Below are 23,223 nucleotides of genomic sequence, written 5' to 3'. Positions count from 1 at the left end.
CCTAGACAAGGAACCTGGAAGACAGACACCTCTACCCTTAAAGCACTGTGACCAGACACATCTTTCTGCCCCTCCTGGGGCTGTGTGGATTCAGTTTTTAAGCCCTGCATAGTCTCTGGCCTGAGCTGAAAGTGGCCACAGAGGTGGCTATTAATAAAACTGGTGGCCTTTTCAAATTCCTTCCTTTGGATCTGTGATCTGACATGAATCCCTGGGTCGTGCTTTCCTGTGTTAGGGTAACAAGTAAAGATCATTCCTGGAACAGTGAGACACGGCAGCCGGGCATCAGCTGAGTCAGCTCCTGCCATGAGCATTTGTAATTTTCCCAGGCAAGAAGGAAAGGTGAGAGTGGGATTTATTAGCCCCTTTGGCAGACAGCAGTAACTGCAATTTGGAAGTCGTGTTTGGTAGCATGGAAATGGCTCAGCTTGCAAACAAGTGCAAAACCAAGACAACAATGGTCCATTATGCTGCCAAACAAGTTTGAGAGTCTCAAGGGCAGCACCAGACACCCAGATGGGTAAACTCCCACCACAGGCAGGGCCTGGATCACCCCTGACCTATGCCAGCAGCTTGGGCTCTTACAGCAGTGTTACAGGCAGTGCTGGCATGGGCAGGGAGATGGAGGGCCACAACCAAATCTGTATTTAAGCATCTTCCTCCCCTCAGGATGCTGGGAGTTAAATGAAAATCCTTGTTTGGTTCTTGGCTGCAAGTGAGTTGTCCAGGGATTTGATTCAAGTAAAGACTTACAGTGAGATCTAAAACTCAGCCTGGGATAGTGGAAGGTATCCGTGCCCATGGCAGTGGTTGGAACAAGATGGTCTTTAAGGTCCTTTCCAACCCAAGTTGTGATTATATGATTTATGATGATCCCATTGACGTTAGCTATATTCCAACTACTTCCAGTGCTGTATTCCACATTTTTCTTTCTAGAACAGGACCACGAGTACATACATCAGTCAGAAAATGTTCCCCTTTTATCCACAATCTTTGGTGGCGGTGTTGACCTCTTGCTGGAGACCCTGCAACAGGTATTCATTTAAATATCTGAATACAGTCAGTTGGAGGTGTTTCTTTTTCTCTAAGAACCTAAAAATGGAGAAGACAGGATGGTAGTTTACCCACAGCCAACATTAACATCCAACACCATATGGCCTACAGGATCCAGTGCTTTTCAAGCAGATATAAAGGAAATGCCTTTGACAGGGAGAGACATCCCCAGAAGAGCAGGCATGAGGAGAGGGAAGCACAGCATGGCATTCAGCCAGCAGATGGTTGGTTGTTTTTTTCAGAATGTTCCCATCAGCATCACCTTTATTTAAACATCACTTTCAATCAGCTTTTTAATTTTCTTCCAGGTGTATCCAGCAGCTCCTCTGGAGCTAAGAAATTTGTGCGTGGGTTTTCTTTCACGCACTGTGGGTAGGAAGGTATGTGGGAACTATAATTCAGTCACTCTAAATCACATGTAGCTGAAGCTTGAAAGAAAAATAATAATAAATGGTTCAGATTGTCAGGCTCAGTGCAATTCTCAATCAATTAAAGCTTATTTTAGCACCAGGGCAGTTTATTTTTATAATGTTCTCCTGGCATTTTGATGCTTTCATGTTACTGTGCAGCTAAAAGGTCTTGCTGGGAGCAAATTACTCTTGGTAAAGCATTCTCTGAACTACAATTTCAGTTTCAATGATAATAAATATCAAATGATAATAAATAATATCCACAAGAGCAAACAACAGCAAGAAAAGAGCTCCTGGCAGTGAAAGAGAGAAAGGCTTTGGACCTGGGTAAAAGAGGAAGATAATCCAAGGGCTCAAGTGCGGTAAAACCATGGTTGTTTCAGCTCAGAGTCTACAAAGCATTCTCTGATGCATATGACTTCCAAATGTAATTCAAGGTATTGAGATATGAAACAGTGAAAAGTCGCCAGTGAAGTTATTCCTCCACCAGCTTGCTGTTTCTTTTTGTGAGTGGTTAAAATTAAATACTGTGGCTGCATTTTAGATCTGCATTTTGTGTTGCTATCATGATTCCCCTTTCACAGACATGGATTGCCCAAATCAGAATTTCTTTTTTTGCTGCACTTGAGAATTTGAACCAAAGTGTCAGATTCATACTGAAGGTTTCAGAGCTTCAAATGTTGCTTAATTGATGAGGAGAGCTCTTTCATGATGTGACAACAAAAACCATAACTAATACTGTTTGAAGGTTCTTGCATTGCATAGAAGCAGCTGGCAAAAAAGAACAACACTGTGAGGTCACCTCTGCTGGAATCACAGACAAAATATTTGTTTAAAAAGAGGGGCAATAATCACAATAAGGGGGGGTTTTTGTTGTTTGGTTGGGTTTTTTTCACTGTGGCAAAGACAAAGATATTATGGAGGATATATATCTTAAACTGCTGCACACTGTCATTATAAACTGATACAAATTGTGCTCTAAGCTTTATCAAGCAAGGGAATTAAAAGCAAAGTGGGAAGGGTGCATGAAGAATGTCCCTTAGCCCTTTTTAATTTACAGATTTCTAACCTCTTAGTTGCCCTTGTTTTTCCTCATTTGGAGCCATCCCTCACAATACACTCCTCCAGGTACAGGTTTTCTATTTTCCTTTCCCAGCTGGAAAAAATGGACCATATCAAACAAAAATTAATAGGAAGATTAAGTCCTTCCAGCTCAGGAGACAGCTATGGGAAAGTCCTCAGCTTCCCTCTGGCAGCTGATGCTCAGGTGCTGGCCCCTCACCTTGGACACCACTACAAATCTGGCTTGGAAATCCAAGGAAGCTGCAGTTCAGATCTGTGCACTCAGCATCCTTCTGCTCTGCACAAAGGAAGGACAAACCTTTTTCCTCAGCACTTCTCCTTCCAGTTGACAAAGCAGAACCAGCTGGGACTGCAAAAATCAGTGTTTCCACAGCAAACACTGTGCTGTGACACATCGCCTTAGCTAAGCCAGTCACCAGCTCCACAGGAATACACACCTTGCTCTGGGCCACACACCTGGCAGATCCCTGCAAGCTCTGACCAGTCCTACACAGAGCTCCAGACTTGAGTTCACCAGCTGCTGCCTGGAAACAGCACCTCACCTCCCCTAAAATAAGCAGAAAATCCATTAACTCTGCACTTCATATCCACTGCCTGTCCTTGCAATCTCCACTCTCCCATCACAATACGTCTGTGCTCCAGAACTTAATGTGTTCCTGTTATCAGTTTTTATCTCCTCAGCAACTAGTGAAGAGTTACACAGCTACAAAAAGTTACAGTTCAATATCCATCCAAGATGATTTCAAACTACAGCTCCAAATGTTTCATACCCCATTGGCTTGAATAGGTTATTAATATTAAATGCAAAAGCTTCAATTAAAGAATCAATAATGATTTTGCTAATTTTGCATAACTATCCTGTCTTACTTTAATGTAACACCCCAAACTTCCTCCCGGCAGGCCAAAAAGCAAATCTTATCTTCATTGGAGTGGGGACAACACTATCATTTGCCCTAACTACCATTTGCTAATTAGCTGTAGGTTTGGGCTCAGCTCCATGTTTTTACCAGGCCTCCTTCCTGACTTCAGTTAGAGCTGCACCACAGTGCTGAGATCTCCAGGCTGGCTTGGCAAGGCAAGGTAGGACTTCAGTGATAGCATGGCTGCTTCCAGAGCCTGAACTGTGACTTCTGCACGCTGAGGGGGAGTCATCTGCCACCTAGTCAGCTCATCCCACGCTCCACACGCAGTGCAGGTGGGTGCCTTTGCTCTCCTCAGAACCTCTTCCCTCGATTCTGAGCTAGCAATCATAGCATTTCTTGGCCTTGCAGGTGTACTGCAGGAGGAACAAGGACAACTTTCCATTTACTGTGTAAGGCAAAAACAAAACAAAACAAAACAAAACAAAACAAAAACAAAACAAAACAAAAAACCAAAAAACAAAACCACCCAAAAAAACCCACCCAAAACAAAACAACAACAAAAAAAACCCACCCCAAACCAAACCCTGCTGTCTTTTAACATATGATTTTGCCAGTTTAAGATCCTAAGATCTTGCTCTTGCAAGAGCAGGATCCACCTTGACTGAGCACAGGATCCACTTCCCTATACAACCCCGTCCAGAACTCCTTGACATGCCTGCTGAAGATGGGCAAGTATCATGCACAGCTCTTTGAAACCAAGAAATCTTGGTGTTAATGGCACTCAACAGAGGTGACTCTGACTCCCACCACCAGTGAATGTGCCTACACTCATCAAAACCCTCCAGGCCCTTAGCTGGGATTTAGTCAACACACTCTGTGGAGAATAAGAGCTCTCTTAATCCCAAAATATCTCAAAGATACATTAAATAAGTCACATCCCAAAACCACCTTTTTCTTTCCTGGGAATAACAGGAGCTCTGGATGATCCTTTCAGCTGCAGGTGGGATGGTAAGAGGGCCAGGTGTGAAAACAGCAAGGAAACAAGCTGATGTCAGGTAAATAACATTAGGAAGAGAGCTACAATTGTTTTCCACTTAATATTTAATCCACTCAAAGTGTCAGTCTTAAATCCAGTGAAAATGTCACAAAAAATCACATTTCCTGCAGCCACCTACCACTGAAGGTGGACAAAGCTACAGAATTTTACCCAGATTTCCCCTTTTACCCTGGTCCTTTTGTTTCTCTCCCATAGCTACTGTAGATGAATAAAACATACTTCCATGCGAATGGAACAACATGTGCCAGCTTTGCTGCTGGCGCTCTGTCCACATGACTAGCACTCCCCTTTCCTAACCCTTCTTCCCTCTTCTGCTGTTAACCCTCCACTCACAGACAAAAGAAAAACAAAGCAAACCTTGGGTACTTCCTCCCCCTCAGTGACATCAAAAAATGGCCTGGGATGAGGAGATTGGGGGAGTTCTATTTCCATACAACGTAAGAGAATAATATACCTTAAAATAACAGGTCTCCTAGAAGAGAAAGATTTTTAAAAGCAAGAAAAATTAAATAATTTGAAACTATAAAAAGGAAACTATTTGAAACTATAAAAAGGAAATGCCCATTTATATAGAAGGTAGGTTTAGGACCTCCCTGCCACAACCCAAAATGCTTAGTGAGCTTCAAAAACTGCTCTGATGATCCGTGCAAAGGGTAAGATCATTGACAGTTTCACAGGCTGCATATGAACACCTCAAAATCTCAGTGTGAGCCACTCAGAGCTCCCTCAGCTCAGCTATTTTGTATTCATCTGCCAAGAAGGTGGGACACAGGGACAGTTTGCATGACCTGAAGCATTTATTATTCAATATTATTCTGTATTTTCATGTTCTTCAACAGGATGACTGACCTCCAGGTTACCCCACAGGGATGGCAGGGAATGATGACAGGAATATAAAATGAAAAAATACTAATGTTTGCATAATTTGGCCCCTGGATGAAATCTCAGAGTGAAATCAGAGGATCTAAAAATTATTAAGAGAGTCTACTCTGTTTTTTAGATTATATGTCACCCTTTGGCCATCTCACTTGGCTGCAGAATAAATATCGCCTGCTGTGACAATAATGAATACAGTTTACTGGGTCTCAAGTCCCTGGTACAGGGCTTTATTTGCCTTGAACACTTCAGGAAGAGGAGCTAGAATGACTGCAAAAGAAACCTTCATTTATTGCACTATTTGAAGGCTAGCAGAGAAACCCTCAAACAACAAGCAGCTGATGACTGGGTAAATGCCAGATTTCACTGAGTTGTGCCAGGGATGTATTTGGCCATGTATTTTTTTGTTTGTGCATCCCCCATAAAGTTGAATCATTGAGCAAATTTTGCTTAATCAAGAGCCTAAGCTGGTACATGTTTAAATCAATGGGAGGCAATCTCGATTTCCAAGGGAGGAATGGGAATCTAAATCACTTCATTATCAACTCAGACTCACTTTTTTTTGTTCTCACAGCAAAATCTACTGCTCAAGTGGCTTTAACATCCCCCTGTTACCACCAGTAATAGAGATCCTTCATCCAGCAAGTGGCCAAGCACCACCCACAAGCTTTTAAAGCCCTGGGGAAAGCTTACAGCAACCTTGGGAAGCATCCAATACCATACTGGACTGATATGCAGAATAGCTATTTCAAGCTCTTTTCCCTATTTGTTATCATCCCGGATAAAAAGGCATTAACTAATTATTTTAATTGCACTTTTTGTAGTATTTCTCATGGGACCTGGACTGCAGCTGCCTCAGCTTGATCCCATCTGGCTGGGGGATGGGTTGCTATTATAAAATATGTTTTCCCCAGAGTGAACGGGGCGCTTTCTGCTGCAGCTGTGTGTGTCGAGGTGGGGGAGCTATTGGAACAGGTGTGTGGCACAGAAATGCTCCCTGGTTTGAAACTATCTGATAAACTCCAGCAGGAAAACTTCAGCCAGCTCCACAGGAGCAAGCCCAGATAAACTCTCCCCACCATCTTTTTGGTGGGGAGGAAAGCTCTCAGGGATTGCTTTTAAAAGAACAAACACCTTTGTGGGACCAATGCCTTGAAAATTGTGTTGATGAGATTTTTTTCAACCAAAATTTTCTTAGTTTCTGAGGGCAAAATGTTGCAACTCTTTGGAATAGTCATGATCTCGCAGGCAAGGATTTATATGCAACAAGATTCAGATCATTTATGGAAAAATATGCTGTTAGGAATGGAGTGAAGGAAAACACCCCCACACAAACCTGATTAATCAAGTATAATTTGCAGAGAGCACAGAAATGACACTGCGCTCTTTAGGAGACATTTTTTTAGTGCAGATGAGTTTCTGCTCCCCTCCAAGTGACATTGTCCTGTTCTCCCTACTCCCTCCCTTCCCTTGTTTTATGACTGGTGGAGCTGTTGGTGCCTCAAACCCCACACGCATTTTGCTTGGGCTCCAGTCTTTTACAGGTGCTTGGTGAGAGGTGAGAGAGGAAGGGAATCGGGATTTCAAACCAAGCTATCACTGCTAAAAATCTGGGTTTCTTTCTGAAAATCCTTCTCAGGTTAAAAACGAGTTATATCAGTATCAGAGATACTGAGGTGGGTGTAAGTCATCCCCAGGAGCTGGTCAGATCCTGTTTTGCAAATGTTCTGTGGTATCATCCTCTTCTAAACTTGCTACTGGGAACCTCTTGGTTCAGGGTGGACTAGGGAGTGAGGTTTCCCCCCCAACACAATCAGAATGTGATAACCAGGAATGGACATCCCTCCTCCTCCTCAATGTGTGATATTAGGGAGTTAACTTTCCTCCCCCTTTGTTATTTCAGTTTGTTTTCTGAAAAAAATAACAGATGTGCCCAGAGACCAGAAGAGGAGCTTTGGGAAATATCCCTGTTTTTTTCACTAAACAAATTCTGACAAGTGGAACATCCAAAGTACAGCAGCTCCCTTCCCCTCTCTGACCTTTGCCTCCCAGCTTGGGGAGGTTGTCAAAGGCCTCTCCTCCTCCCCTCACAATCTCTGCATCTGCAGCCTGGTCTGTGCACTTGCTTGCAAGTTACCCAGGGAGAAACAGCATCTCCTGACTCTGGAAGAGACTATATTATATTATATTATATTTTAGGTGCAGATAGGGTTTTCTTTGATTCTCCTACATCTGCACAGTTGCTTAATTAAAGTGCAGCATCTGGTCTAACAGGCCCTAATTAAAAATAAAATAAAATTTAAAAAAATACCACTTTCTCAAACAGCCCCAGCTAGCTGTTCCAGACTACATTTTTTCATGGAAAAACTCATGGAGTGCCAGGGCAAAATGGCTTTTTAATGAAGGAAACATGAAGCTGCATCACTACAAGCACTACAGCCTGGCTTAAACTGAAATATCAATGGAAAAATCAAACCTGTCCTGCTCTCAGCCACCTGTGTTTGTTGTTGCACTGCTACTCATCTTGTACAGCACTACTCTTTTCATGGGTTTTCCATGATTAACTGAGAGGTAAACCAGTTTAGAATAAACCCAGTAGGAAAAGAATTTTGAAGGTTAGTTTTCAAATGGATCAGCTTCCCAACAAACAAACAGACCCCAAAACAGGACAAAGGATGCTACGCTGGAATTTGGAGATGAAGGGGTGAGAAGGCTTTTGGCAGTGGTGTTGCTTTCTGTCATCTGAAAGTGCTTGCAAAGTGATGGCCTGAAAAAGTGACTTGTGGCATTCTCACGCAAGCCCCCACTGAAATCTTCAGACAGCATCGCATCTCTTTATTTCTGCACACCACAGGCTCCAACAAAGCCAGTCCAGTTCAAGCAGGCAGGAGGATAAAGACGTGTGACGCATGTGTGCAGGACAGAAAGCCCAAGAGCCACGTAGAGATGGAGGATTTTAAGCACAGGAGAGCTGCTGCCTCGCCGTGTCCCCTCGGGAGAGGCCTGAATTCCCTTGGGAAGGCGGTGGGGAGGGATGTGCAGGGGGCCATGCTCGGCTGGATGTTGTATAACAGAGCTGGATGTCGTGTAGCTGCTCGTGGGCAATTATGTACAAAGTCACAACAGCGATGCTACAAAGCTCCAGGCATCTTCACCAGACTTTGCTGGCCATTAATCCAGCAGAAGGCTGCTAATGGCATCTGATCGCTTTCTTTGTGCTACTGCTATTCAAGGCTGCTCTGAAGGGCACAAACTCTTCCCTATTACACAATGTGAGACTCAGGCAAGATGATAACCCTGGGCTTCAGAAGGAAGAGTTCTCAAAATGACAACAAGCTAATGAGATGTGAACTTTATTTTTTGAGTCTTCAGCCATGAAGTGGAAAGGAATCAACTCTTGAAAAGTAAGGAACTCTGATTATAAATGAAATATCATCTAGATAGAGGGGACGAAAAATTCACCCATGACACTCCATTACTAAAAACCTTTGGAACAACACTGTGATTACGAACCTTTCCCCCTGCAAAGGTCTATTGCACTGCAGCTCCTGCATGTCCACCCAACATCCCTGCACATGGAAAACTGCACAGAATCCTCTGGGAAGTTCAGGGCGTGCCAGTGTGCAGGAGAGGTTTTTAATATGGGTCAGAAAGAGATATGGCAGCACAGGAAAATGAGCAGCCAGAGATGTCCTTCATCCATGCAAAGAGAGCTCCTGGAGTAGGTCCAGGGATGGGTGACACAGGTGATGGAGGGACTGGAACATCTCCCTGCCCAGGAGAGGTTGAGGGAGCTGGGGCTGTCCAGCCTTGAGAGGAGCCCCAGCTGAGAGGGACCCTCAGCCCTGAGCATCCCTGGGTATCCCTGTGTGTCCCTGGGTGTCTCTGGGTGTCCCTGTGTGCAGGGAGGGGCAGAGCAGGGCCCAGGCTCTGCTCCAGGCACAGCAATAGCATGAGAGGAACAGGCAGGGACAGAGCCCAGCAATTCCCCTGCACAGGAGGCACAACTTCTGCCCTGGGCAGTGCCAAGCCCTGGAACAGAGAGTGTGTGGAGCCTCCCTCCCAGGGGATATTCCAGACCCCTCTGGACACAATCCCGTGCCCTGTGCTGTGGGATGAGCATGCTGTAGCAGAGAGGTGGCACCAGATATGTCTCCCTCTGACCCCTTTCAAACCCACCCAGTCTGGGATTCTGGGATGCTGTGAAAGAGAGAACCAGACCCACCAGGTCCAGCCGGGCAAACCCTCACATCCAGAACTGGTATCAAGTTTATGAGGGTTTCAGTTCATCTTTGGGGTGAAGGACCTTTAATGTGGTTATGCAATGACCAATCCTGGCTATGGCAAGCTAGGATGATTTGTTTCCTTCCAGCAAAAATAAGACAGAAAATTCACTGTCTGACTGGGAAAGGTCTCACAACAACAACCCACAGCCGATGACTGTGAAAATTGCCCAAGTGTTGGCCTCACATTAAGAGGCAATAGATCTTTCTCAGAGACGGGAGAGCCATCTATTATGAGCAAAAGCAGAGCCAAGCTACTGGGAGAGGCAAGGACTCTGCTTATCTTCACGCTTAGGCAGCTCCTTCCAGCCTCAAGGAAAGAGTTCACCTGACTCAGGGAGGATGGTGGGCATCATTTTAGTTACCAAAGAGATGTAGCTTCCCTGTACCTAAGGACAGTGACGTCAAAATTGTGTCACTCAGCAGGTGTCCCACTGCCTGCCTTCCTGCCTGTCCCCAGGATGGACTAAGCCAGAAGCCGAGCATGTCCTTCCTGCCCTGCAAAAGGAAAACTCTGGGGGAAAAGCTGGAAGAGGGTAGGAGAATATCAGGGAGTCAGAGGCACAACCACAAACCAGCCAGACTGAAAAAATCCCCCATCCTATGCAACAGCTGCAACACAGGACTAGTCTAGGAATAATGACTCAGCTTTGTCCAGATCCCTCAAAAACACGCTGAAAATACATTCTAAAACACCTAAAAAATTGTTTGGTTTATACAGGCTAGTGAATATCTAGAGGGAAATCTAACCAGCTTGTACAGCAAGTGAGTCTAATGCAGTTTTTCATTTGGCTTGCAGTCAAAAGAAGATCAAATGATGTACCAAATCCTACCTTCACAAGTACACAGGACAGCAGTGTGGCTGAGAGCAGAATTTGATTGGAAAAAAAGGAGTGAACTGGCCATTTCAATCCCTGCTGTGAGCATTCCTGATTAACACCAGCTGATACTTTTAGAATAGTAGGTCTGGGGATTAAAGTATTATGTAGGCTGAAAACACTACGTCACATCTCTAAAATTACTTCTCTTTGTATCATTTAATACCCTGCACCCTCTTAGGTTCAAATTTTAGGTCCTCATACACTGAAGAGAACCTACACCTCAAATCCAGTTAGTATTTAGGGTTACTCACCCACTCTCAGAGGCTTCTATAAGAGATTTTGCCTCCAGCTCTGCTTCATCGTATTTTTTCATTTGTATTCTTCAAATCCTACCTTAATGGTTACCCTGATGGGTACAATTCCATTCCATACAATGGAATGCCCCATATGCAGATGAAGGAGAACTACTATTTTTGTTTTACTCTGATAGTTCTTAAGAGAAAACAGTAATGCAATGTCCATTCACTCAAATATCTAAGCTCCAAATAATATATTAGACTAGCAGACTACCTTCTGACAAAAAAAAAAAGAAAAATTGCATTTAAAAAAAAATTACTCAGATCCTAAGGTTCACAGTCCTGAGGTCCTTTCTTCAAATGTTCATCTTCCAGAGTTCAGAGTTCAGGCACCAGATTGGTTTACCTGTCACTGCGCTGTTTACTGCAAGTAATAGGAAAAAAAAAAAAAAAAAAAAAAAGGATGTCACATTATATAGAAAGACATTAAAAAAAAAAAAAACAAAGGCGTGTTATATTAAAAGTGGTAAACAAAAAATCTGATTCATGCCCTCTTTTCATTTCATTATTACATACACATCTAACTGAGGCTATGTTCTGTGCTTTTTCTGAACTGAAATTTATAAAAAATTAAGTCCAGCTTGAAATGTGCCCTGGGCCTGTTTAGAACATGACTGTGGTACACAAAAGCCAGAATTCTTCTGATGAAGTGTTAGCTCTCTCAGTGATAGATCTGTAGAAAAGCTGTTCAGAAGACACACATTATAAACAGCAGAGGAGAACAGGAGTCTCTGGAAACGTTTCATTGCTTTTTAAGGCAGCTAGTCAGGCAAATCAGCCCTTGGGTGCGCTCCTCTCTGCCCATTCACTACAGAAAGTGTTTAAGTGATCAGTTTACATACTGACAACAGGTAGAGAGAAGGGATCCTGCCCCTGTGCTCAGCTGAGAGCCCACCTGCAGAGCTGCTCCAGCCCTGCCTCCAACAGCACAAGGACGTGGAGCTGCTGCAGCCAGTGCAGAGGAGGCCACAGAGATGCTGCCAGGGCTGGAGCCCCTCTGCTCTGGAGCCAGCCTGGCACAGCTGGGGCTGCTCAGCTGCACAAGAGAAGGCTCCAGGGAGAGCTCCGAGCCCCTGCCAGGGCCTGAAGCGGGGATGATTAAAAAGAGGGAGAGCAAGTTTTCACAAGGACAGATAGTGACAGTGTCGGGGGCTCCTTTTCAGGAGTTTAAATTCCCCGGCATTCAGGTGGTTTTAGAGTTCTGGCCCTCTGCAAAGCTCTGTGCCAAACACAGGAAAAGACGGAGTCTTCAAGGTTACATGCTTCGTTTATTAGTTCTTATCTTACAATTTTCTCAGTGTCCAAAAGATGTTTGCTGCGGCTCGGACATCTGGTGACTCCCCCTGTCTCTGGCCTGTTCTTTTATACTAATTGCTACGTATTCTTTATTTACTATTTATTACCAATGTCTATCACTATTCCTAAAAAGGTCATCTTTACTCTGACCCAATCCTCACTAAGTACTTTGTGCCAACGTCACTGCGGAAATGGAGTGAGGGAAGGAGAAGGAAGAAGAAAGAGACAACACCCTAGATTCTCCATCTTGCCCCATTCACTTCAATGCCAAGAATCCCAAACCCACTTTTTTTTCACCCTGTGATGTACTAAACTACTATTTTTCACACTCTTGTGGTCTGCAATGCTTCCTGCAGTGCAAGAAGCCTCCCCCATGGACTGAAATCAAATCCAGTGTCTCTCTGAGCCCTGGGCTCTGGGCTGGGGTCCCAGACCCTCCTGCCCAGGTCCCTGACCCTCCAGGGCAACCAAAGGAATGCCCTGGACTCCAACATGACAGGACAGGAGGAACAGTTTTAACCTAAAACATGAATGATTCAGATTAGATGTTAGGAGGATATTCTATCTCAGTTTTAATCTCACTTAGTTATTGTAAAGAAGCCAGAGCTCTCAGCTCATCACAGAATCCCAGAATAGTTTGAGTGAGAAGCTCATGCAGTGTCTCCCCCTGCCATGGACCAGGACGCCTTCCACTATTCCAGGCTGCTCCAAGCCCTATCCAGCTTGGCCTTGGACACTGCCAGGGACCCAGGGGCAGCCACAGCTGCTCTGGGCACCCTGTGCCAGGGTTTCCCCACTCTCACAGCCAGGAATTCCTTCCTAATATCCAATCTGAATCCACCCCTGCCACAGGCAGGGACAATTTATTGAAGGCAGGAACTTCTGGTGATTCTTTTTCCCCACTTAGTGCCATCCAGAGAAGGCCCACCCTGAAACTGTGTCAGCTTGCTCAGAGCCTTCCCCAGTGAAGGTCCAAGTATCTCCAAGGAAATTCCACAATTCCTCCCAGCAGTCTCTTGTACTGTTGAATGAATGCTCCCACGTAATAAATTTGCCTTGAAATTCCCCAAAATTTCAGTGAATTTTTTCAGTATGGATTGTATTTCCTTTCTATCTATGTAGTGCTGCCAAAAATTAACCAACAGTGAAAAAAGCATATAAAAAATAGCTTGATTTGTGGCTCAGAAAACCTGGTGCATGTTGTACTCTAGGACCACAAGCAAATTGCTTTCAACCCTAAGTAAACCCATTTTTCTTTTGGCCAGAAAATGAAAAGTGCTGCAGATGGGATTCATTTACCTGACTTATAATAGCTCTCATTCTGTTCCAGGCCTTGAGAGATATCAAAAGCCTAGGTGAAAAGCAGTAGGAGTCATGTCACTTGTGCTAAGTTCAATCTGTTTTGCAAATAACAACAATCCTGGGGGTTTGGGTGATTTTAATTCCGGAGCATAGGCCACCAGAAGCTGTGAATTACTCCAACATACAGCACAGCAGTATTTTTTGGTTTCATCGTTAGGAATAAAACCTTCTTGCCAAACAGATCTACTGAGGTGTGAAGTGGACAGGCCCTGCTTTGAATCTTCTCTTTGGAACTGATATTTTTCTTATTAGCTGCCTAACTGGGAAGGGCATCAGTTTCAACTGCAGGTCTAGGAAGCTGCCCATGTGTAAGAAAATTTCACCAGATGTTGCCTTATTCCCAAAATTTAGTTACCCATTGAACCCGAGGTTGTTAGTCCTTGTATGGTTACCTTTACATCAATAAGTACAAGCATATCCACTAAAACTGTATGATGCTTTTCAGAACAGGATGTTGCACACTTGAAATATCATAAATTACATGATTTAAGCAAGGACAGACTACTGATCAACAAAAGCCCCTTACTAGGACACTGAAAAATATATCAAAAGTAATAGAATTTTAGAATTAGCTGTAAAATGAGTATTACTGAAAAATAAGAAAGCTCTTTAAAAGATAGCATTTGATAGTTTGGGAGCTACAAAATATTGACAGCTTGCCAGGATCACATGGAACATACAGTCCCTCCAACAAAGATGGTCACAGAAAATTTTTACTTGCAAAATCACTTACAAGATATTGACAGGAGCAGCAGCAAAACATGACTGATAACTGAGCACACAGTTCTCACATTGCCACGGAAAACAGGCCAACAGCTATTTCCTTCTCAGATCTCAAGCTGGGATATATATAACTGAGTTCACAAATGAGAAATGCTCATCTGCCCAGTCTTAGACGTTCAAAAAGTGGCATTTTTCTGAAACCACACAAGTAGCTAAGAACACCAAAAATATTATCGGTGTTTAAGCCTGTCACACCAGAAGTTCAGACTTTAAAGGTCAAAGGTCTTAGCATGAGATCTCACTTCAGAAGTTGTACTTCTCTTCCTCTTCTTTGAAAAGGGAGCAGGAAGCTCCTCAATGGCATCACATCCTTGCTGGAAAGACCCACAGAGACTCAGTGAGAGCATTAGTGAGGTAGGGGTTTTGTACTAATTAAAACTAATTTTCCTAACAGAGACTGCATTGATGGTTATAATCAACAAATTTAAATATTTTACAGCATGTCCTAATGCCCAAATGGCAAGAATCACATTCTTGAGAGTTTTGTAAGGCAGTTGCATCCTATTTCTTTGGGAAATAATTGGAAAGTTAATAAATGAGCATTAAGAATTAGAACTGATGATGATGGGCAAGTGCAATAAAAAGTAATTTTCTTGTTCTGTGACTCTGAATCCCATTAGAGCAATTCACCTGCCCTGCATCACCTCCTTTGGCTCACTCTTTCCCAGAAATGAACTATTGATTACACCTCTAGTCTGTCACTCTCAGTGACCTAGCAAGCCTCCCACACATCAATTTAAAAAATAGTTTCCAAGTAAAAGCTGTTCTGAAAATGAGATAGACGTAAATTCATCAAACTCAACAAAAAAAAAAGGGTTATTCTAATTCAATCCTACAAAAATATGGTCTTTAGAAGCTCCACACAGTTAGACTTGAGCTACCTGGGAACTTTGCAGCAACTTGAGCTTGTCCCTCTCTTCATGCGTGGCTGCCCAGGTGCCATCCAGAGTGTCCTACCGAGAGTCAGAGAATTAACATGTTGACTTATTTAATGAGACAGGCTGTTTTCCACTTTCCCAAGCTTTTTTTCCTTTTTAAATTCTGGAGGTTTGAGGCTCCTACTTAATCATGTTCACTGTAGTCAGCGATAGATCTGTAGCTATCACACAACTTTTTCATCATGGGCAGCTTGGTATTTGCAAAGCCCTTCCATATCCTGTGAGGGAAGATGCTATATAAATGCAAATACCAACTATTCCCATTTTATCGCTTTTCCTGACAAGAAATCACCGCTGGTTATCAACACTTTAAAAAACACTTATGCCTGAAATACGAAGTGGACTCCTAAAAATAAGTTAATACTAAAGTAAACATAATAACAGCCAAGAATAAAATCACTCTGCAAAAGGAGAGATATAGATTTGGGGGAAACTAGGACTGGTGGTCAAAAATCCCTCTGTTTCTTAAACAGCTTAACACAAAATAGTTGCAGTCTTTCAAAACCATGATTCACACACATAGTTATGCTCTAGGAATATCAGAATTATTCTAGAAACAGGTCTAGGTGCTTCTGTACATTGATCCTAAACCAAGCTTATGTGGGATCTGCCTGAAACTTGGATCATTTTTGCACAAAAAAAAAAATCTACTTGTTTGGTTGCTGTTGACTTAAAATAATATGAGTAATTACTCCATCAAAATCTTCAATCTGATGTACCTGTGGAAAAATCTTTTGAGAACGGAACATAACCCTCGTGGCCAAGCAGTGCTGAGCACAGGGCCAGTGGATGGCTGCGGAGTAATTTTGTTCTTCAAAACAAATCTGTAATAGGCCGGGGGTGCTGCATCATCATTCTGGAGTGCAATTAATTGCAATTGCTGCAGCCTGTGTTTGTGGATTCTGACTCCTGCAGGCATAGCTGAGTATCCTCTTTTCGCCCATGAAACAAGCTGCATTTTCTCTGTCGTGTTTTATCTGATCTGCTCCTGGCCCATGTTTTTTTGGAATCTTGGCTTTTATCTTTCTCTTGCATGATGCACCCTTGAAAACCTGGCCTGCAATTAGAGCGTGTAATGCCAGAGAGGTTCAGTGCTGCTATCAGCCTCCCCTGCACGTGATGGAAAGATTCATTGCTGCAATCTCCCAGCAAACTGGTGGAAAGTGGAAAATAGATCCTAGATAAGAGATTTACTTGAAACCAGAGAACAATATCTTAAATCTCTTTCTCCAAGGACAGAGCCAGTGTCACATTTGTGGAGTCAAGTGCCAAGACATGGGTTCCTTTTCCTCCCATTCCCACCCCACATGGGATCACCTGCCCTGCTATTTGGTTTGATGGGGTCCTGCACGACCTGCAGCCTCGGCAAACACCCTGAGCGCTCAGCCCTGAAAACTCATGCTCGTGCTCAAATGAACATTTCTTTGATTAACTTGGCAGCATCTGCACACTGCTCAAATTCTATTTAGGTATCACAGGAGAAAAGACCCTGCAACCCCACAGAAGTCACGTTGAGGCAAATCAGCTCTGAGTCAGATTAAAATGGACTTAATTTGACTTCCGATGTGTTTACACTTCATCACACAGCCAGTTTCCATTGTGATCGCTCTTTATTTCCTACTTTACAATTTCACACCATTCTCTTAACATATGAAAATATTATTAGAATTACTCAAGTACTCCAAGGTTTTTTTTTTGGCTACTCTGTTACCTGCTGTTGTTACCAGCTTGCTAGCACATCTAAAGGAACCAATCTAAAGTCCATGTGAAGTTCTGCACATAATTAATTGCAAGAGATCTGTCTTTCAATTCCCTCTCCCTTAGCACACATGCATTTTACCGATGTGCCATGCCTGCCTCTGAACTCCCACTTCCTGACATAACAAAGGTATTTTACTTTAAAGAGGAAAAATTACAATTTGAAAAAACCTAATTCCTTTGTGTTTGGAGTTGACTCACAGTTTTTAACCAAGCTTTCAGATTAACGCAGATCACTGTGGAGACAGGTTTCCCGTAAAGCTCGTAGGGATGGATTGCAAACGTGCTGAGCAGAGAACATATACCCTCTGCAAGAAATCCAGCCAGACTAGGAGAGCAGCAGCAACCTGGCGTTTTGCAATCAAATTGGCCCTCATTTTACTGTGATTGCTTATTTACTTTACACACACGTTGTGGCTGTCCTTGGATTTTGCCGGGCTGCCCCTTTCTCTGTGTTTCTCCTCCACTGTCACACATGGACTCCTTCTCTTGCTCTTAGAATCATGAGTTGTTCCCCTTTCTCCCCGGATCGTCAAGCCAGATGCAGCCTTCACCTCTGCATCACAGGCAGATTCCCCCAATGCTGGATTTCAATTTCCTCTTGATGTCAAGATCCAGCCCAGCCCACGGCTCTTGCATCATGAGCTGGAAAATCCTCCTATGCTCCAGACTTTGCAAGGGATGTTTGCAGAGAAGCAGCAGTTTAATTCACTCTGTACTTGATGCCCCACTTCTTTCGCAGCTTTTCTCTCTTATGTGACAAGAAACAGCTGTTTGTGTGGAGGGAAGCCTCTTTCTTGAGCTAAATCCCTTGCCTTTCCTCGAAACAGATCTTTCAGTTACTCCAGTGGCACAACAATCCCCTGGAGTCAATAAAATTTCTCAAAGGAGCATTTCTTCTGTCAGATTTTATGTTCATAAGGAACATTTAGATCATTTTTAAAGGGGATTATTTCTCCCAAAATAACACGATTCTAAATCTAAATTTTTAAATCCATGCAACTTTTTATGCATATGAGTGAAGAAGGAAAGGAAAGGAAAGGAAAGGAAAGGAAAGGAAAGGAAAGGAAAGGAAAGGAAAGGAAAGGAAAGGAAAGGAAAGGAAAGGAAAGGAAAGGAAAGGAAGGAAAGGAAAGGAATAGGAAAGGAAAGGCACACGGAAAGGAAAGGAAGGTAAAGGAAAGGAAAGGAAAGAAAGGAAAGGAAAGGAAAGGAAAGGAAAAGGAAAGGAAAGAAAGGAAGGAAAGGAAAGAAAGGAAAGGAAAGAGAAAGGAAAGGAAAGGAAAGAAGGAAAGGAAAGGAAAGGAAAGGAAAAGGAAAGGAAAGGAAAGGAAGGAATAAGAAAAGGAAAGAAAAGAAAAGAAAGAAAAGAAAAGAAAAGAAAAGAAAAGAAAAGAAAAGAAAAGAAAAGAAAAGAAAAGAAAAGAAAAGAAAAGAAAAGAAAAGAAAAGAAAAGAAAAGAAAAGACCACAAGGGTGACTGGCGAAAGAAATTATCTGCCTAATTTTTAGTTAAATGCTGAATCTACCGAGTAATCCTGCAAATCAGCTCACAAGAAACTTGGTTCAAACGCTGTCCTGTTTGAGGCCACTCAGGTGCATATAGTGGCAGCACAAAACAGGTTAAAATTTTCAGAATCTGGGGTATTATCTTAATATCTGATTGAGGCCAGAACTGACTGCTGCTGTTTGTTTCACACACTGAGCAAAGCAGCTTTCTGCTCCTGCAAAAAGCCCCGGGTGCAGATCTCCAGTGAGACTGAGCACTCACAGCAGATTGCTGATGACTTCTGGAAAAATGTCCCTGCCTTATCAACTCTCCATCACATTTTGCACTACAAATCACGTTTGAAGTTTTAAAGCTGGATAAATGAGCTTGATTACAGACACTCATGCAGATAAGTTTGTGGAAGAGAAGTTACATTACAGGACTACACTCTTTCTTGTAAAATTCTGTGCCAGATCTCTGAACTTCTATACCAAACCTTTGCAATTCTGTAATAATTTAGCAGTTTACTTGATGTAAAAAGCAATTTGGGAATTCTTTCTCCAATCTCTGAGCAACTCGCTCTGTTTAAATCAAATCAGCACTAAATCTGGACTCTAACTTAGTGGAATTGATGGCTGTGCCATGTTCCAGCTTTCAGAACTCACAAACCAGATATATTTGCAGGATTCAGTGGGATATACAGGAATAGGAGGGATAATATTTTGTGTCCTCACTCAGAAAAGGCAGTAAAAAGAAAGGGAGAACAATGGTTTCACCCAGTCCCGAGGATCAAGAAGTGGCAAGTTCAGAGTGAGTATCTCAGGAGTGAGAACTCACAGAGAGTTTTATCTCTGTGAAGGAAACAAAGCAGATCAAAAGGCGTTGGTTTCAGAAATGCTGTAAACATGCATGCACAGGTTACTGAAGGGATGTGGTGCTTCTGAGCAGGGAGAATATACCCCTTGCTTCCAAGGGATATTATTATCAACACAGCAGTGTCCACTGTCGCTTTCAGCAAACCTTGCTGACTCCTTTTGCTCTGGTTCTGGAGCAGCACCCTGACCCCAGAGCAAAAACACTAAAATACAAAATACAGTGAATACTCAACACATGGTGGGTGCTAATAGAGCACACACTTGCTGGGAAAGCAAGATGATGCTGCCAATTTGCTACCAATGTCACAAATGACATTCTCATAGATGCTGCCAGCTCTGCTCTGGTCAACGTCTGAGAAATAAAAGAAAGCTATCTGTCAAGAACACAGTGATGACGAGGAGGCTGCTGCTGCTGATGATGATGATGAAACCCAAATCCTTCAACCAACACAGAGGCACAATGGCAGCAGGACAGGTGAACAATCTAATGGATGGTCCATATGCTCCCCTGACAGAGGGTGACACTCACAAGACACTGCCTGGAAGTACAACTTGGATTGCAATTGATAGGAGACTCTGTAGTATTTGTTTTACATCTTTACTCGTTTGAGTTAGTTTGCATTACTCTGCATTTTCATCCCCTGAGGACAACAGGCATGGAGATAAGGTAAGAGAAGAAAAGGAAGAAGAGACACGGAGGCACACATAGTTTTTAGGAACTTAGTAAACAACTCAGTATTTTAGGCCCGTCACAGTCATTCTACAACCACACTGCAAAGCTGGCAGGTTACAGCCTTGCCCAAACAGGCATCACAGTTTCCTTTCAGCCCTGCTGCCAAACATACCTTGAGGCTTCTAAATGTTTTGGTACCACAGCACAGAAACCTAGTGCAGAAATACCCTATGTGCAGGGAACTTTGTGAGAAGTTCATTTTGCTCCAAGGGATGTTCTGCAGACAGAAATCACAGAGAGCAATAGCCTAATAGGGTTTTTTAAAGGGACTGGGCAATGGAAATACCCACAGTTATGATAGAGGCAGTAGCTCTAGAGATAACAATGGGATGTTTTTGGAGAGAGATATAGCCCCTTCCATCTTCAGAACAGGAGCCAGTCATTAAACTGCTCATGATTATAGATGAACGAAAGAAGAAACTGCATGACTTTAGTATTTCAAAACTGCCACGTGCCCAAGATTTACACCTTTTTCCTCAGAAGCCACAAGCAGCAGACTTTCTCAGAAACTGTACCGTGCACTGACCTAATGCTGAGGTATGAGTACTTCTGCTTTTTGTCATAATCTCTGATTACACACATTTCACCACATCCCACAGAAATTAAGGCCCTAGGGATAAAAAAGCTTGCTGTGCAGTTCTTGGCATGCCTGGCCAAGCAGATGACAGGATGACAGGCACTCAGGTGGTGCTAAAACTTCAGCAACATCACTGCCTGAACAGCGTACTGAGAAACTTGAACAACAAACAGTAAATTCTGAAATGCAATTCATCCCAAGCAATCAGCTCCAACGGTAGGAAGGAACCACTGAGACCAAGCCATCTGCAGGTCAGTGTTATTGCAAGGGCATAAAAACTGCCTGAGGACCAGCATTGTTTTCTTTCAAGATGGGGAAAGGTTCCTCCTCCTGGAATTTCAGCATCCTAAAGTCTCCATGAAGGCTGGTGAAATCCAAGCCTCTGCAAACTCTTCAACATTGTAAAAGTGGTCCAAAATAGTGAGAAAGGATTTCATACCTTTTATCTTTTTATTTTCTGGGGTTTTCTCTGAAGTGGGACCTGATCTTTCAGGTAGATTTGAAGACTGAGGAACACACTATACCCAGCCACAAACAGAAAAGCTGAATACACATCAGAACAATCATATTTTCCAGAGAAGACAAGAGAAGGAAAATTCACAGTCAGAACTGGAACATTATTGCACCATATGCTTTCCAACAGCCAAGCACAACAGGGGCCCTGCACAATCCTTGCCGTACTGCATCCTGTTGTATTTCCACCTGGGAAGGCATATGGCAGTGCCTAGGAGAGAAAATGTTCTTTTTATTTTTATTTTTTTCTTTTTCTCTTTTTCTTTTTCTTTTTCTTTTTCTTTTTCTTTTTCTTTTTCTTTTTCTTTTTCTTTTTCTTTTTCTTTTTCTTTTTCTTTTTTCTTTTTCTTTTTCTTTTTCTTTTTTTCTTTTTCTTTTTCTTTTTTCCCCTAATGTTAATGTTATTTCCCAGCTTTAAAGGAACATTTGATTATGAAACATGCTCAGTCCAAGGATGAAAAAAATCTTCCTATCTGTTCCCACTAATGACAAAAACAAGTCTGTTGACCTTTAGGTACTATGACCAAATGAAAATTTGAAGGCATGGCTTGGATGCTACTTCATCTCATGCATCACTGACAAAATTGCCTGCTCTGCAGAAACCTGGTGCCTCACAGTTATGGCAGGGGCAATAAAAAGTGTCCTGGAAGTGTGATCTTACAAAAACCATCCTTCTGCTTATGAAATGAAAAAACTCTGCTCTATAAAGAACTGACCAGGAGCAAACATTCAGCACAACAAGAGTTGTTTTCACCCCTTTACTTCTGCTAGAAGAGGGTAATATTTAAAAAGGAAACCTGCATAAATTTGATTATTACAATCTCACCACCCCATACCACTGCTAAGTATGAGAGGAATATGGTGAAACCCTGTATTTATGTCAACTAATATAACTGTGAAGGGTTGTTCCACCTCCCTTTGGTGCCCTTCCTCTGCCCACCCACTTCAGCTCAGCCCTGTGACATCCACTGCCTCAAAGGGCCACATCTGCCTTTACAGGCTGTGACCAGAGATTGCCCCAGGCAGCTGATCCGGCTGGGCTTTGAAGCGACAGAGATTTTTAAAGTGCTCACAGTGGTTTTACCACTGAGTCACAGAATCATTCCGGCTGGGAAATGATCTTCAGGACCATGGAGCTCCAGCTGTGCCCAAAGCCCACCGTGTCGCCAGCCCAGAGCACTGAGTGCCACGTCCAGGCCTTCCTTGGACAACGCCAGGAATGGGCACTCCAATACTTCCGTGGGCAGCCCCTTCCAGTTCCTGAGCACCCTTTCCGTGAGGGGATTCCACCTGATGTCCAACCTGAGCCTGCCCTGTCCCAGCCTGGGGCCGTTCCCTCTGCTCCTGTCCCTGTTCCCTGGGAGCACAGCCCGACCCCCCCGGCTGTCCCCTCCTGTCAGGGAGCTGTGCAGAGCCACAAGGTTCCCCCTGAGCCTCCTTTTCTCCAGGCTGAGCCCCTTTCCCAGCTCCCTCAGCCTCTCCTGGGGCTCCAGCCCCTTCCCCAGCTCCCTTCCCTGCCCTGGACACGCTCCAGCCCCTCCATGCCTTTCATAACTGAGGGAACATGGCTGCTGGGCCTGGCTCAGGCTGGGAGCTTTCAGACTTAATCTGTTCATTTCCTGAAAAAATAAAGACTCACAGATTCCTTGGATACTTCCAGCCCCATGCACGTGGGTTCACCCATGACTGCTCATTCCTGGTGGAGCATCCTGGATTCCTGTGAAGTCAGCCTGGGCCTTGCTCAGGGTAGGCTTCTCTCCCGGCCGCTTTGGCCTACACAGCTTTTTTTCAGTCCATCACAGAGTGTGTCCTGCTCCCAGATAAACAGATGTGACCTTCCCAGTGCAATTTGGCAGATGTTCTCAATACACCAAGCTTACCACAAGGCTGAGTGTTAGCCCTTATTTGATACACTGTAGAAAATATGCCCTCATCCTTCCTGAAGCAGAAAAACACTTAACTCCATTTGCTCCCCCCCCCTTTTTTTTTTTCATCCTGTCTTATGCAACCAGAACTGAATGAACATACAACTAATCCTTTTTGAGTCCCTGATAACATAGAACTACTTCTACATCCATTTCACTATACTGAATATTAT

General features: G+C 43.4%; 1 protein-coding gene across 1 annotated transcript in view; it reads right to left on the bottom strand.

Annotated features, from left to right (window-relative positions):
• ST8SIA5 (ST8 alpha-N-acetyl-neuraminide alpha-2,8-sialyltransferase 5) overlaps window positions 1-22,860 on the bottom strand; it is a 77,094-nt gene extending 54,234 nt beyond the window's left edge. Inside the window, exon 1 of the mRNA XM_040090784.1 lies at window positions 22,765-22,860. The gene's annotated coding sequence lies outside the window, so the exon portion shown is untranslated. The remainder of the gene's footprint in view (window positions 1-22,764) is intronic.
• Window positions 22,861-23,223: the final 363 nt, after the last annotated feature.

Source organism: Hirundo rustica, chromosome Z (genome assembly GCF_015227805.2).
Source record: "Hirundo rustica isolate bHirRus1 chromosome Z, bHirRus1.pri.v3, whole genome shotgun sequence".
NCBI lineage: Eukaryota > Metazoa > Chordata > Aves > Passeriformes > Hirundinidae > Hirundo > Hirundo rustica.
The sequence above is the reverse complement of the archived record's forward strand: the minus strand, read 5'-3'. Positions and strand labels throughout refer to the sequence as shown.